This window comes from Quercus robur, chromosome 4, assembly GCF_932294415.1.
Source record: "Quercus robur chromosome 4, dhQueRobu3.1, whole genome shotgun sequence".
Classification (NCBI taxonomy): Eukaryota; Viridiplantae; Streptophyta; class Magnoliopsida; order Fagales; family Fagaceae; genus Quercus; species Quercus robur.
The window spans coordinates 12,833,331-12,843,414 of record NC_065537.1 but is presented as its reverse complement, the minus strand read 5'-3'; the positions used below and the strand labels follow the sequence as shown (position 1 = coordinate 12,843,414).

At 34.0% G+C, this 10,084-nt stretch overlaps 1 long non-coding RNA gene across 2 annotated transcripts; it reads left to right on the top strand.

Annotated features, from left to right (window-relative positions):
- The first annotated feature begins 1,676 nt into the window (after window positions 1-1,676).
- LOC126720601 (uncharacterized) lies at window positions 1,677-5,057 on the top strand. Of its 2 annotated transcripts, XR_007653532.1 has the most exons (3): window positions 1,677-1,902; window positions 3,653-3,704; window positions 4,241-5,057. It is a non-coding gene; the product is annotated as an uncharacterized LOC126720601 (long non-coding RNA). The 2 variants fall into 2 exon arrangements; XR_007653531.1 differs by having other exon boundaries at window positions 3,653-5,057.
- Window positions 5,058-10,084: the final 5,027 nt, after the last annotated feature.

The following is a 10,084-nucleotide window of genomic DNA, read 5'->3' as shown; positions in this document are numbered from 1 at the left end:
CCCTGAACTACTTGATACATGGTTCTAGTGGGTTGGGTCGTGTATTCATATTTTACTCCTAGGGATGAGTCCAAAAGGCCCTACTTTGGTAAAGTTCTACATCATCAAATGAAAAAATAACTAAATATGTGTTGTTTATCTGTAAGGACACGATTTTGTAACGAACTGTAACAGTGTTGGGTTCACACGTAAAAGGCCCAAACAATATCATTTGTAGAGTACGGGTTTGAAAGGCTAGGCCTTAGTCACCAGGCGGTGGGTTTTTCGTGATATCCATACATGGTTAAGTTGTCTTCGCCCCTGGAGTCTTTCTCCTGGATGCGGGCTGGGAGGCTCTGGTTTTTGGCCATTTTTCCCAGCCCTTTTATGGCGCACTAACTTTTACATTATATAGTCCTTCTTGGTTGATCCTATCCCTCCACTTGTTGGTCAGGCAGGTGCTTACTTCTGTACCTGTCCCATCAGTTGTCCCCTCTTACTTTTCTGTTTAGTCGCGAGGATCGAAGTTACACCGTCCAAGCGTCTTTTCTCATTAACATGATCAGGACGTTGGCCGATGCATTTAATGGGGGGGGGGGGGACGTATTTTCCTTGAACCTATTTCGCACCGTACCTCCATGTGGGCCCTATTCCACTCACATCCCCTTCAGGGGACTATTTGGGGATAGCCTTCACTAAGACGTTGCTCTTCTCATCAAAGCCTTGGAGTGCCAAGGACAGGGTCGTCCTCAGCTGTTCCCCTTAACCCCTCGGCCTTTGATCACTCATCCTTGACACACTACCTTCTCGGCACGGGCCCTAAGCCCGGATAGAGCGTGGGCCGGATCATAAGCTTCCTAGCCCTACATTATCAATTTCAGAATGTTCAACAAAGCACTTACAGTTGTTTAAATTTTTTGTCATGTTTATACACTAATATATCCTAATGTATAACATTCATATTTCCATTTTGACAAGTACGTACTTGCCAATTGTTGGGAGCCTTTGGTCCATTACCACCACTAAAATTTCGTAAACAGGATCAAAACTGTGTACAAGAACTAGAAGTTATAAGCAATTCCTTTAAGAAGCTGAGCCGCTAAAGAACTGACCCTGTTTAACAACAGAGTCCCCCGGCTGGACCTTAACTCTTTGCATGCAATCCAACAAAACATGACAGTGGGTATCAGTAAGTTTTCTGAAAAGGAAATGGTCATGCAGTGCCCGTTCCATGTGTGCCTGTAACATGGGAATATGTAAGACTTGAGCACTACAGTGATTCATAGTAAGAACTTGCTACTAAGAAAAATCTGTACCACTATTTTATCGCATGCAATAGAGCACGTGTTGAATTAACCAGCCAATTATCTTAAGCCATGTGGACTAATGGCATTAGAATTAGTCTCCTATATTAGGCCATGTATTTATAGATACATGATTGTAATTTAATGTTAGATATCAATAATGAACAAACCAATTGTTTAGTGCATTTCTCTCTTAATCTCTCTTTATGGAGGGTGACTACCTCGAATTAAATTAATTTTCTTACAATTCTTATTCATCCCAATTAGGAACCTCTAAGTTCCTGAAATCAGATAGCTAGAACATGTAACGTCCCAGTCAGTCAGACAAAAAATAAAAATAAAAAGAGAAAAGTCTGATTTTATGGGTCTCATGTGCCTCCCAACTACCCCACCCATTCCCACCACACATTTCGCTCCACCTTATCTCCCCTCTTTGGCTAGCTCACTCATTTCACTTCTTTTCTATTTTTTTTTTTCATTTTCTCTCATACACTCCTCTCTACTCTTATGTCCTCTCTCATCGGTACTTCCACACTACCACCATTTCCACCATCATTTTCTGGCAAGATCACCGGAAAATTCCTGAGAACCTATAAACACCTTCACATCCTTTTTTAAGGTAAAAATTTCTAATTTTTTTGGTGGATTTTACATTTTTGCTTATCTAAGCTTTAATAATGATACCCATGTGGTTTATGAGCATTGGAAGTGATATTTATGTGTTTGTATGTATGGGTTTTATATTGGTGGAATTATTTGATGAGTGGGTATATGGATTGTGCTAATGATGACTACTTAAGGTTTATGTATGGTGAAAAATTTAGGGATTTTGAGTTATAACATGTAATGGTTGGTAAATCTAAGAGGCTATTTGGATGGCCTGTTTCCGTAACTCAATTCTCAATTTCCATAACTCATAACTCAAAAATGGTGGGACCCATAGCTCAATATCTGTTTGGCTGCACGATAACTCTGTTTTCATAACTCTATTTCCATCACTCAATTCTCTGATTTTTGAGTTATGAGTTATGGAAATTGAAAACTCATTTTGCCTATTTTCAGTTTCCATAACTCATAATTTAATGACATTTTTGTAATTAAACACACATGGTGAGACTCATTACATTGTATTGTCAACTCAACTCTTGACATTGTCTCCTTCTTTTTCTCTTTCTTTCTTCTCTTGGGTTTAGTCTCCGTTGTTCTTCCTTTTTTTTTTCTTTTCTTTTTTTTCCTTCTTCTTTCACTGGGTTCAGGTTTCTGGGTTTCTTTTTTATTTCATTTTATTTTTTCACTGGGTTCAGGCTTTTGGGTTTTTTTTTTTTTTTTTGTTCCTCATCACAGAATTTTTTGGTCTGAAGCTGCACTCCATGATCGGGTAAGGATGGGTTTGGATTTGGATTTTGGGTTTCAAAATACCCATATGAATGGGTTTCAAAATACCCATTACTTGAACACGGCGGTTGGGGTTTCGGCGTGGTGTCCCAGCCAAGACCGTGGACGAAGATCTCGCATCGGTTCTATATTGGTTGATGGATGAAGATCGCGGATGAAGATCGTGGATCGTAGACGAAGACCGTCGCAGTATCGGTTTTGTATCAGCTCATTGTTGTTGTCGTCCCATTGTCGCCGGCTAAGGTGGAGGTGGAATTAGCCGTTTGATTGATCGCATTGTTGTTGTTGTTGTTGTTGCTGCTGTTGTTGTTGTTGCTGTTGCTGTTTTGTTATTGTGGTTGAAGCTGGGTTTGGATTTGTGTTTTGGGAGAGTAACAGGGGTGAAGGAGGGGAAATGAGAAAAGAGAAAATGGTAGGGCCCACAAAACAGTTTTGCTTTGACCAAGTGACAAGTATGGGACCCACAAACAGTGTGAAAAATATTGAATGATGGAAATTGAGTGATGGTGCCAAACGGGTGTGGTATTTTAGAGTGATGAGTGATAAGTGATGAGTGATGAGTGATGAATGATGAGTGACGGAAATTGAGTGACGGAAATTGAGTTATGAAGAAAAATGATCCAAATAGCCTCTAATTTTTCCATTGCCATTGGGTTTATTTGGAGCTAGCTAAATTTCTTGTTTTGGAGGATATTTTTATTTTGCTTTCATGGGTCTCTTAATGATGTAGTATAAATTTTATGGAAGCTAGTCATGATGTTGGAGATGATATTAAATGAGTTAACTTTATAAATTGGAGTTTATGCCTTGTGAATCAATTTGTTGATAAACTTTGAAAGTGGAATATATTATTATTGATGAGGTTAAATACTAGGCTTGCCTGATTAAGTGCTCATTTGACAATTCCTAAATTGTAGCTAGATACAGTTTCAAGCTCTATACTTATTGTGATAGGTTTACTTGATATTGTTTAGGTTCTAACTAATCTTCTTGGAGCTTGGAGAATTAGGCTTTTGCAGTTGTAAGGTAAGTAGCTTTTAATGGGATTTTTGAACAATAATCATGTTGCATAAATGTTGTTTTTTGGTTAGACACGCTTTTGGAAACTACCTATGGAAACTATATTTTCCTAAAAACTATTGTGTCATAACCTTAATATATATATATATATATATATATATGATTATATATGAAAATGCATCATATTTGGTATTGCATTTGGGGAAATGCATGAATTGTTGACATGGAAAATGAGCATCTTTTATTTAATTTTTGATAAGGAAATCATGGATTTTATGGTATATTATAAAATTTAAAAATGCTTATCTTGTCTTGTTATGTGGGAAATTGATAGAAAATCTCTTGACAAGAATGAAGTTGAAAACCTTACAAACTTTGTAGAGGTTAGATTATTTAAGATTTTTCTGAAACTATCTGGATATAAACTATGTGTTTCAAAGTAATGTAACCTGTGAGCTTATTTGGTTTTAACACCATGCCATGTCTGATTACCTGATTTGGTTTCCGTTGTCTTTGTGACAATGGAATCAAATCCACGTCAGTGCCCTTTCACTTTGGATGACGCGTTTTTTCCTACTGCCCATGGGGGAAGAGGTTCCTTGATTGTGTGTGGATGAGGTTGTTGCCCATGGGGCCAAGAGATCACATGCAAGAGAGGTCCTATTTGACGCGCTCTCTCTGCTGCCCATGGGGGGAGAGAAAAACCTTGAGGTTATGGGTGAGGCTGCTGTCCATAGGGCCAAGAGTCTGCATACCAGAAAGGACAATATCATGTCAGTTGTGAATGGGTGGATTCCCTGACCGGTCTATGTGGTAGTGTGGTATATTTGTGATAATTTACCTTATATTAAATATTATGGCTTTGAAAATTATATTGTTGGTGCTCACAGATTATAGTAAATAGTTTTAAGGTATTTACTTTGAGAAACTTTGTGTTTCATTATTCAATCATTCTTGTCATATCATATTACTATTATTGAAAATGGAATTTGCATTTCCCCCACCCCCATTAATTATGCTATTTACTGAGCTCTGTCTCATTCCATTATTTTATAAACTTTTCAGAGTAGGCAACAATCTTTTAAGACATTTTTTTGGTGGCTAACAATAGTTAGACTAACTACTAATGGAGGCTGAATTTTTGTTATGGAGATATTAGATGACGTACATCTTAGAATAGGTTTGACTCATTCTTTTGTATATTATAGTGGTTGTGACGTTATTCCCACTGATGGGACAAGCTGATGATATGTAATTATTTATTCAGACCTCTATTATTTTGTGGTCAATAGTCCTTGTAATTATTGCTTAGAGCTCTGACTTACTTTGAGAGTATATTCAATGGAATTATTATGATAATTCTTGATGTTGGTACTTGATATGATTTATGTGGATTGGATTGTCAAAAAAGAAAAATCTACAGGTACCTTGTGGCGTCTTTCTCATGCTTTGGACCCTTTGGAGTTTGGGGCGTGATAGAACATCTGATCAATGTTATTCCCCAACAACTAATCTATTACAAAGAATCCATATTTCAGATGATAATTTTGATGAAGGGTATAAGGGTCCGTTTGGGAGTTTATAAAGGAATGGAATGGAATGGAATGGAATGATCATTAAAGGAATGGAATGGAATGGAATAGAATGGAATGGATTTAGTAGGGAAATGAATGGAATGGAATGGAATGGAATGTGATTTAAAAATCTTGTTTGGATGTTATAAAATAAAGGAATGGAATGGAATGGAAAGTAAGTAACACCATTTGGGAGTGACATTGGAAGGAATGGAATGGAATCATTTTATAATAACATTACTATTATACCCTTCATTTTAAAGAATATAAAAAAATAATCAATGAGAACTTATAATTGCTTTGAAATGCTTAGTATTTAGTGGATGATGTGAAACTAGTTAGCCACAATTGGGTCTGTGTTAGATTATTGAATTACAATATTGTGTTGTAGGTGAATAGATTGTATCACGCTAATCAATAATTTAACAAATGAAGATAATAGCATGAAAAATTAACAATAGTACAATTTCTTTATTTCAATTTGCAAATTTTTTTTAGGGGTTGCTAGTTTTAGATTGGATCTTTTTTGGCTGGTATGCTTTACAATGGATTTGATAATTTAATACATCTCCATCTCCCAATTTCATTAAGGAAAAAAAAATTATTGTAGCTAAAAAACAAGTTATGTATATTTCTATGTTGTAAAGCAATTCACGCATCACATATTTATTCTCAACAAAATAAATATTGTCTAACAATGCAAACAAATATCTTTTTAAAAAAAACTCCGGTAATGAGTCATGCCAAAACAAGACAAAATAACATAATCCATTCCAAAACTAAGTTGGCCAAAAAAATCCCACACTTTTTTAATTTTTAGGCCTAGACATCAGTGTTAATAAGACACATTTGCGCTCATGATCTGGGCAACCAAAGAACATCTTTTTATATGTTGGATTTTCCATAAAAAATATGTAGGCCTCAGGCATAAAAAAAATTTATATTAAAAATAATCTACTCCAACTTATTAAAGTTCTAAACTACTATTATTTTAATTAAAATACTTTTCATTTTATTTTCTTCTCATTTTAAATTTTTTTTACTCTTGTTTTTTTTCTTAACCACACACCTGTCCTTGTACACTAGCTTTAACATCTTAATAAGTTGTAAACAAATGCATAAAATATATTATGTATATATTTTGTTTAGACAGAAAGGGAATTGACGTTGATAAATTATAACATAGATTGATGCATAGAAAAGGGAACTATCTTGGTCTGATATTGGTTTTGTTATTTGCATTGCAAGAATTCTGTTGTGATTTCATGAATAAGTAGTGGGCAATAAATTTGTTTGAATTATTTTTGGCTAAGAATATATTCAATGAAATGCCTTGATTTGAATTTGGGCAGAGTCATGTTACTCGGTCCTAGGCTGAATCATTTTCATGTTCAACATTAATAGTAAAAAAATAAATTTCTATACTAACTCAGTGTATGATTTTCTGCAACAGTGCATTACTTTCTAGTTTCTTCTCATTTAATTTTTTTTTTACTCTAGTTTTTTTCTTAACCACACACCTGTCTTTTGTCTAAACTTGTACACTAGCTTTTGTAGACATTTCCTCTTAACCAGACACGTGGTGAAGCCTTGGAGCTATTAACTAATTGGATGGTTGACTTAAAACTGCAAGTGTACGTAACACACCACTTGCTTCGTAAATAACAGAAGAATCAAAGAGGAAACAGAGTAAAAAGCAAATTTGAGTTCTCTAGCGGTTCTCAGTTTCAAATTCACAGCAGTTCTACAGCAGTTTTCCAGCAATTCTCACTTTTAAATTTCTAAATACAATTTTTTTTTAGCTGTACAGGTAACAGCAGTTTTCGTTTCTTTTCACTTTCAAGGTTTTTTCGTTTCTTTTCACTTTCAAGGTTTTTAGTTGTACAGAATGTAGTTTGTTTTGGTTTTTAGGTGTACAAAAACACTATATATCACTCTCATGAATCACTAGCAAACAGTTCATAAAAGTTAAAAAAAAAAAAAAAAAAAAAGACTAGCAAACAACCGAAAAGAAAAAGAAAAAGATAGACATACTTGGTTTGAGCAATATCTAAAAATTGCAGCAGACAAAAAAAAAAAAAAAAAAAAGACCAGCAGCAGCAGCTTCACTTTGTAGAGGACGGACAATATTGTGCAAGAATTATAGCTTTATTTTTCTTACGGCTGAATGAGAAAAAAAAGGCTGATATTAAAGGGGTATTTTAGGGATTTTAACAAAAATTTTATTAAACCTAAATTCATTCCCTCCCATTCCTCCCAATTTTGAGGGGAACAAAAATTTGAGCTTTTGAGGGAAAAGGGAGGAATGAGCATTCCCTTTTAACCATTCCATTCCCTCCCACTTAAACTCCCAAACAAGGGAATGAACATTCCATTCCCTCCGTTAAAACTCCCAAACAAGAGGAGGGAAGAATATTCTAAAAATATTCCTTTTATTCCATTCCATTCCCTCCTCCCAAACGGAGCCTAACATACTATATGCATCTCACTGATGAGGAACTGAATTCAAAATTAAATAAAGTTATTATTATCTTCCATGAGAATAAGATCTTAGAGTTTAACGTATAATTGTGATAGAAATTCTTAAGAGGAGCTAAAGATCTTTCTAAACTTGTGTGTCACCTTCATAGATTTGAATATTTTGCAGTCCATCATTTCAACTTCAAAAGATTAAAATATATATATATATATATATATGGAATCTTGTTTAGTGTCAAAATATATATATTTTTTTCTACAGAGAAACTACTTAATTATGAGTCATTTGACAAAGATTTTTCTAGAAATTGAATAATTACTGAATTATACAAAAAGGAATTATGTTAACCCACTTCCATGTATGGCACATAATTCCAATATCTTTCCTTTATAAATCAAATTATAACAAATGCTTCTTTTCTAACGCTCATCGTGTTCTTCCCAACTCATGACTGAAGTTTCTCAACCATATTCGTGTCACTTCCACACTTCTCAAACATCTCCAATGGGTAAGAGTCCTAAATGAAAAATTATGCAACCCACATCTTAATTTGGGTTACCATGTCAACCACTGTTTGGCTAGATAGAAACTCAAACATCCATCGCATGCAAGTTGTGAGTACAAAGAAAGGGGAATATGCATTTATGGTACTCTGGGAGTACACAATAATTTTCCAAAGAAAGGAATTTTGTGAGGTTCAATTAGGCAAGTATGGAATTTTCCAAAATCAGGTTGAAAACATATTCAATTTTTTATGTGTGATATACGAATACTACCAACCTTTCCTTCAAGGATATATGTTCGCTAAGATTAGTACAAGAGGATCTAATATATGTCTGCTTCTGATGATAGCTCATTATCATCAGACTAATATATGTCTGCTTCTGATGATAGCTCATTATCATCAGACTAAGACACCAATAAGTTTTTGGTGTAGGCGGGAATTGAACCCCAGATCTCTTATACAACCATCAGAGACTTTACCTGTTGAGCTAACTGGAACTCACGTATTATTTGAAACATTATTTCTCTCTTTACATGGTATAATTTACTTACTGAAGAATTAAAAATTGTATAACATACGTTTGATAGACATGGTTTACCATAATATTCTTTATTATTGTTATTATTATTCATGATTAGTATTAGATCCTTCCGAATATTACTTACATCTCGTAGAATAAAGAAGATCTAGTTGGTTGCATCGCTTGAAGAGTGGAGTTAATTTCCTTAGTGCTACATACTTAAGATGCTTTGAGTATGGGCCCTTTTGGTAATGTTGATGCTTTGAGTATGGGCCCGTTTGGTAACGTTGTTTTAATAACATTGTTTGTATTTTTTGAAAATACGTATGAGTGAAAAAGTGTGTGGAAATACATGTAATTTTTTTAAAAAAACTGAAAATTGTTGCTCAAAATCCCATACCAAATAGCCCCTAAGTTTCTCATCAAGTTTCTTTACTAAAGCTGGAATTTCCTATGCTTTGCTTTGCTTTTTTTTTTTTTTGGTTTTGTTTTGTGTGTAGTGAGTCGATTATTTTCTCTTTAAACTATTTGTTAGACAGTGGAGATTCTTCTTTATATGAATAATGCTAGAGATACAAACTATTTTATAAAAAAAAAAAAAAAAATACAAATTGTTGATGTGGTGAGTAATTATTGAAAAATGAAAAAAAGTAATATTAATAGTGGGCCTAAATGAAAACCAATAAGAGGTTCGCTACATCAACATTTTGTAAAAATGTTGTAAACTACTTTGTGCCTATAACATTACACCTTTTGTATTCTCCCATTCCAGTTTTGCAGCCCTTAATTTTGTACTTCCATTCTTGTTTAAAATGATCCACTAGAAAAAATTCAAAAAGAAAAACTTTTTATTTGTGTTAGTAAATTTTGGTAGAAATATTAAATGTGATCAAAAATGGAATTTAAAATTTTAAGGTCTTATGGAAGTTTCTCAATCTTTTTCCTCTTTTATACTGCCTAATTCTTCTCAACTAGTTGACACCTCTTTAATATTTATAGAGATATCTAAGATTTAAATCTTCACACCTCCAACTATGAATGTATCATTAAAAAAAAAAAAAAAAAATCAATGAAACGATGTAATTTAAATTTAGGCATGTCTATATCCAATAACCCATTGTATTGGCAACTAATTAAATTTGTCATGAGAAGTTTCTTGAAAAAAAAAAAAAAACAAAACAAAACAAAATTTGTTATGACTAGGCACATTTTGAAGAGTGTTGGAATCTCGATCCTACCCCATAAAAATGATTTCAATCTATATAGAATCTTTCATGGGGTAGGATCGACATGAGATCATGATCCTTT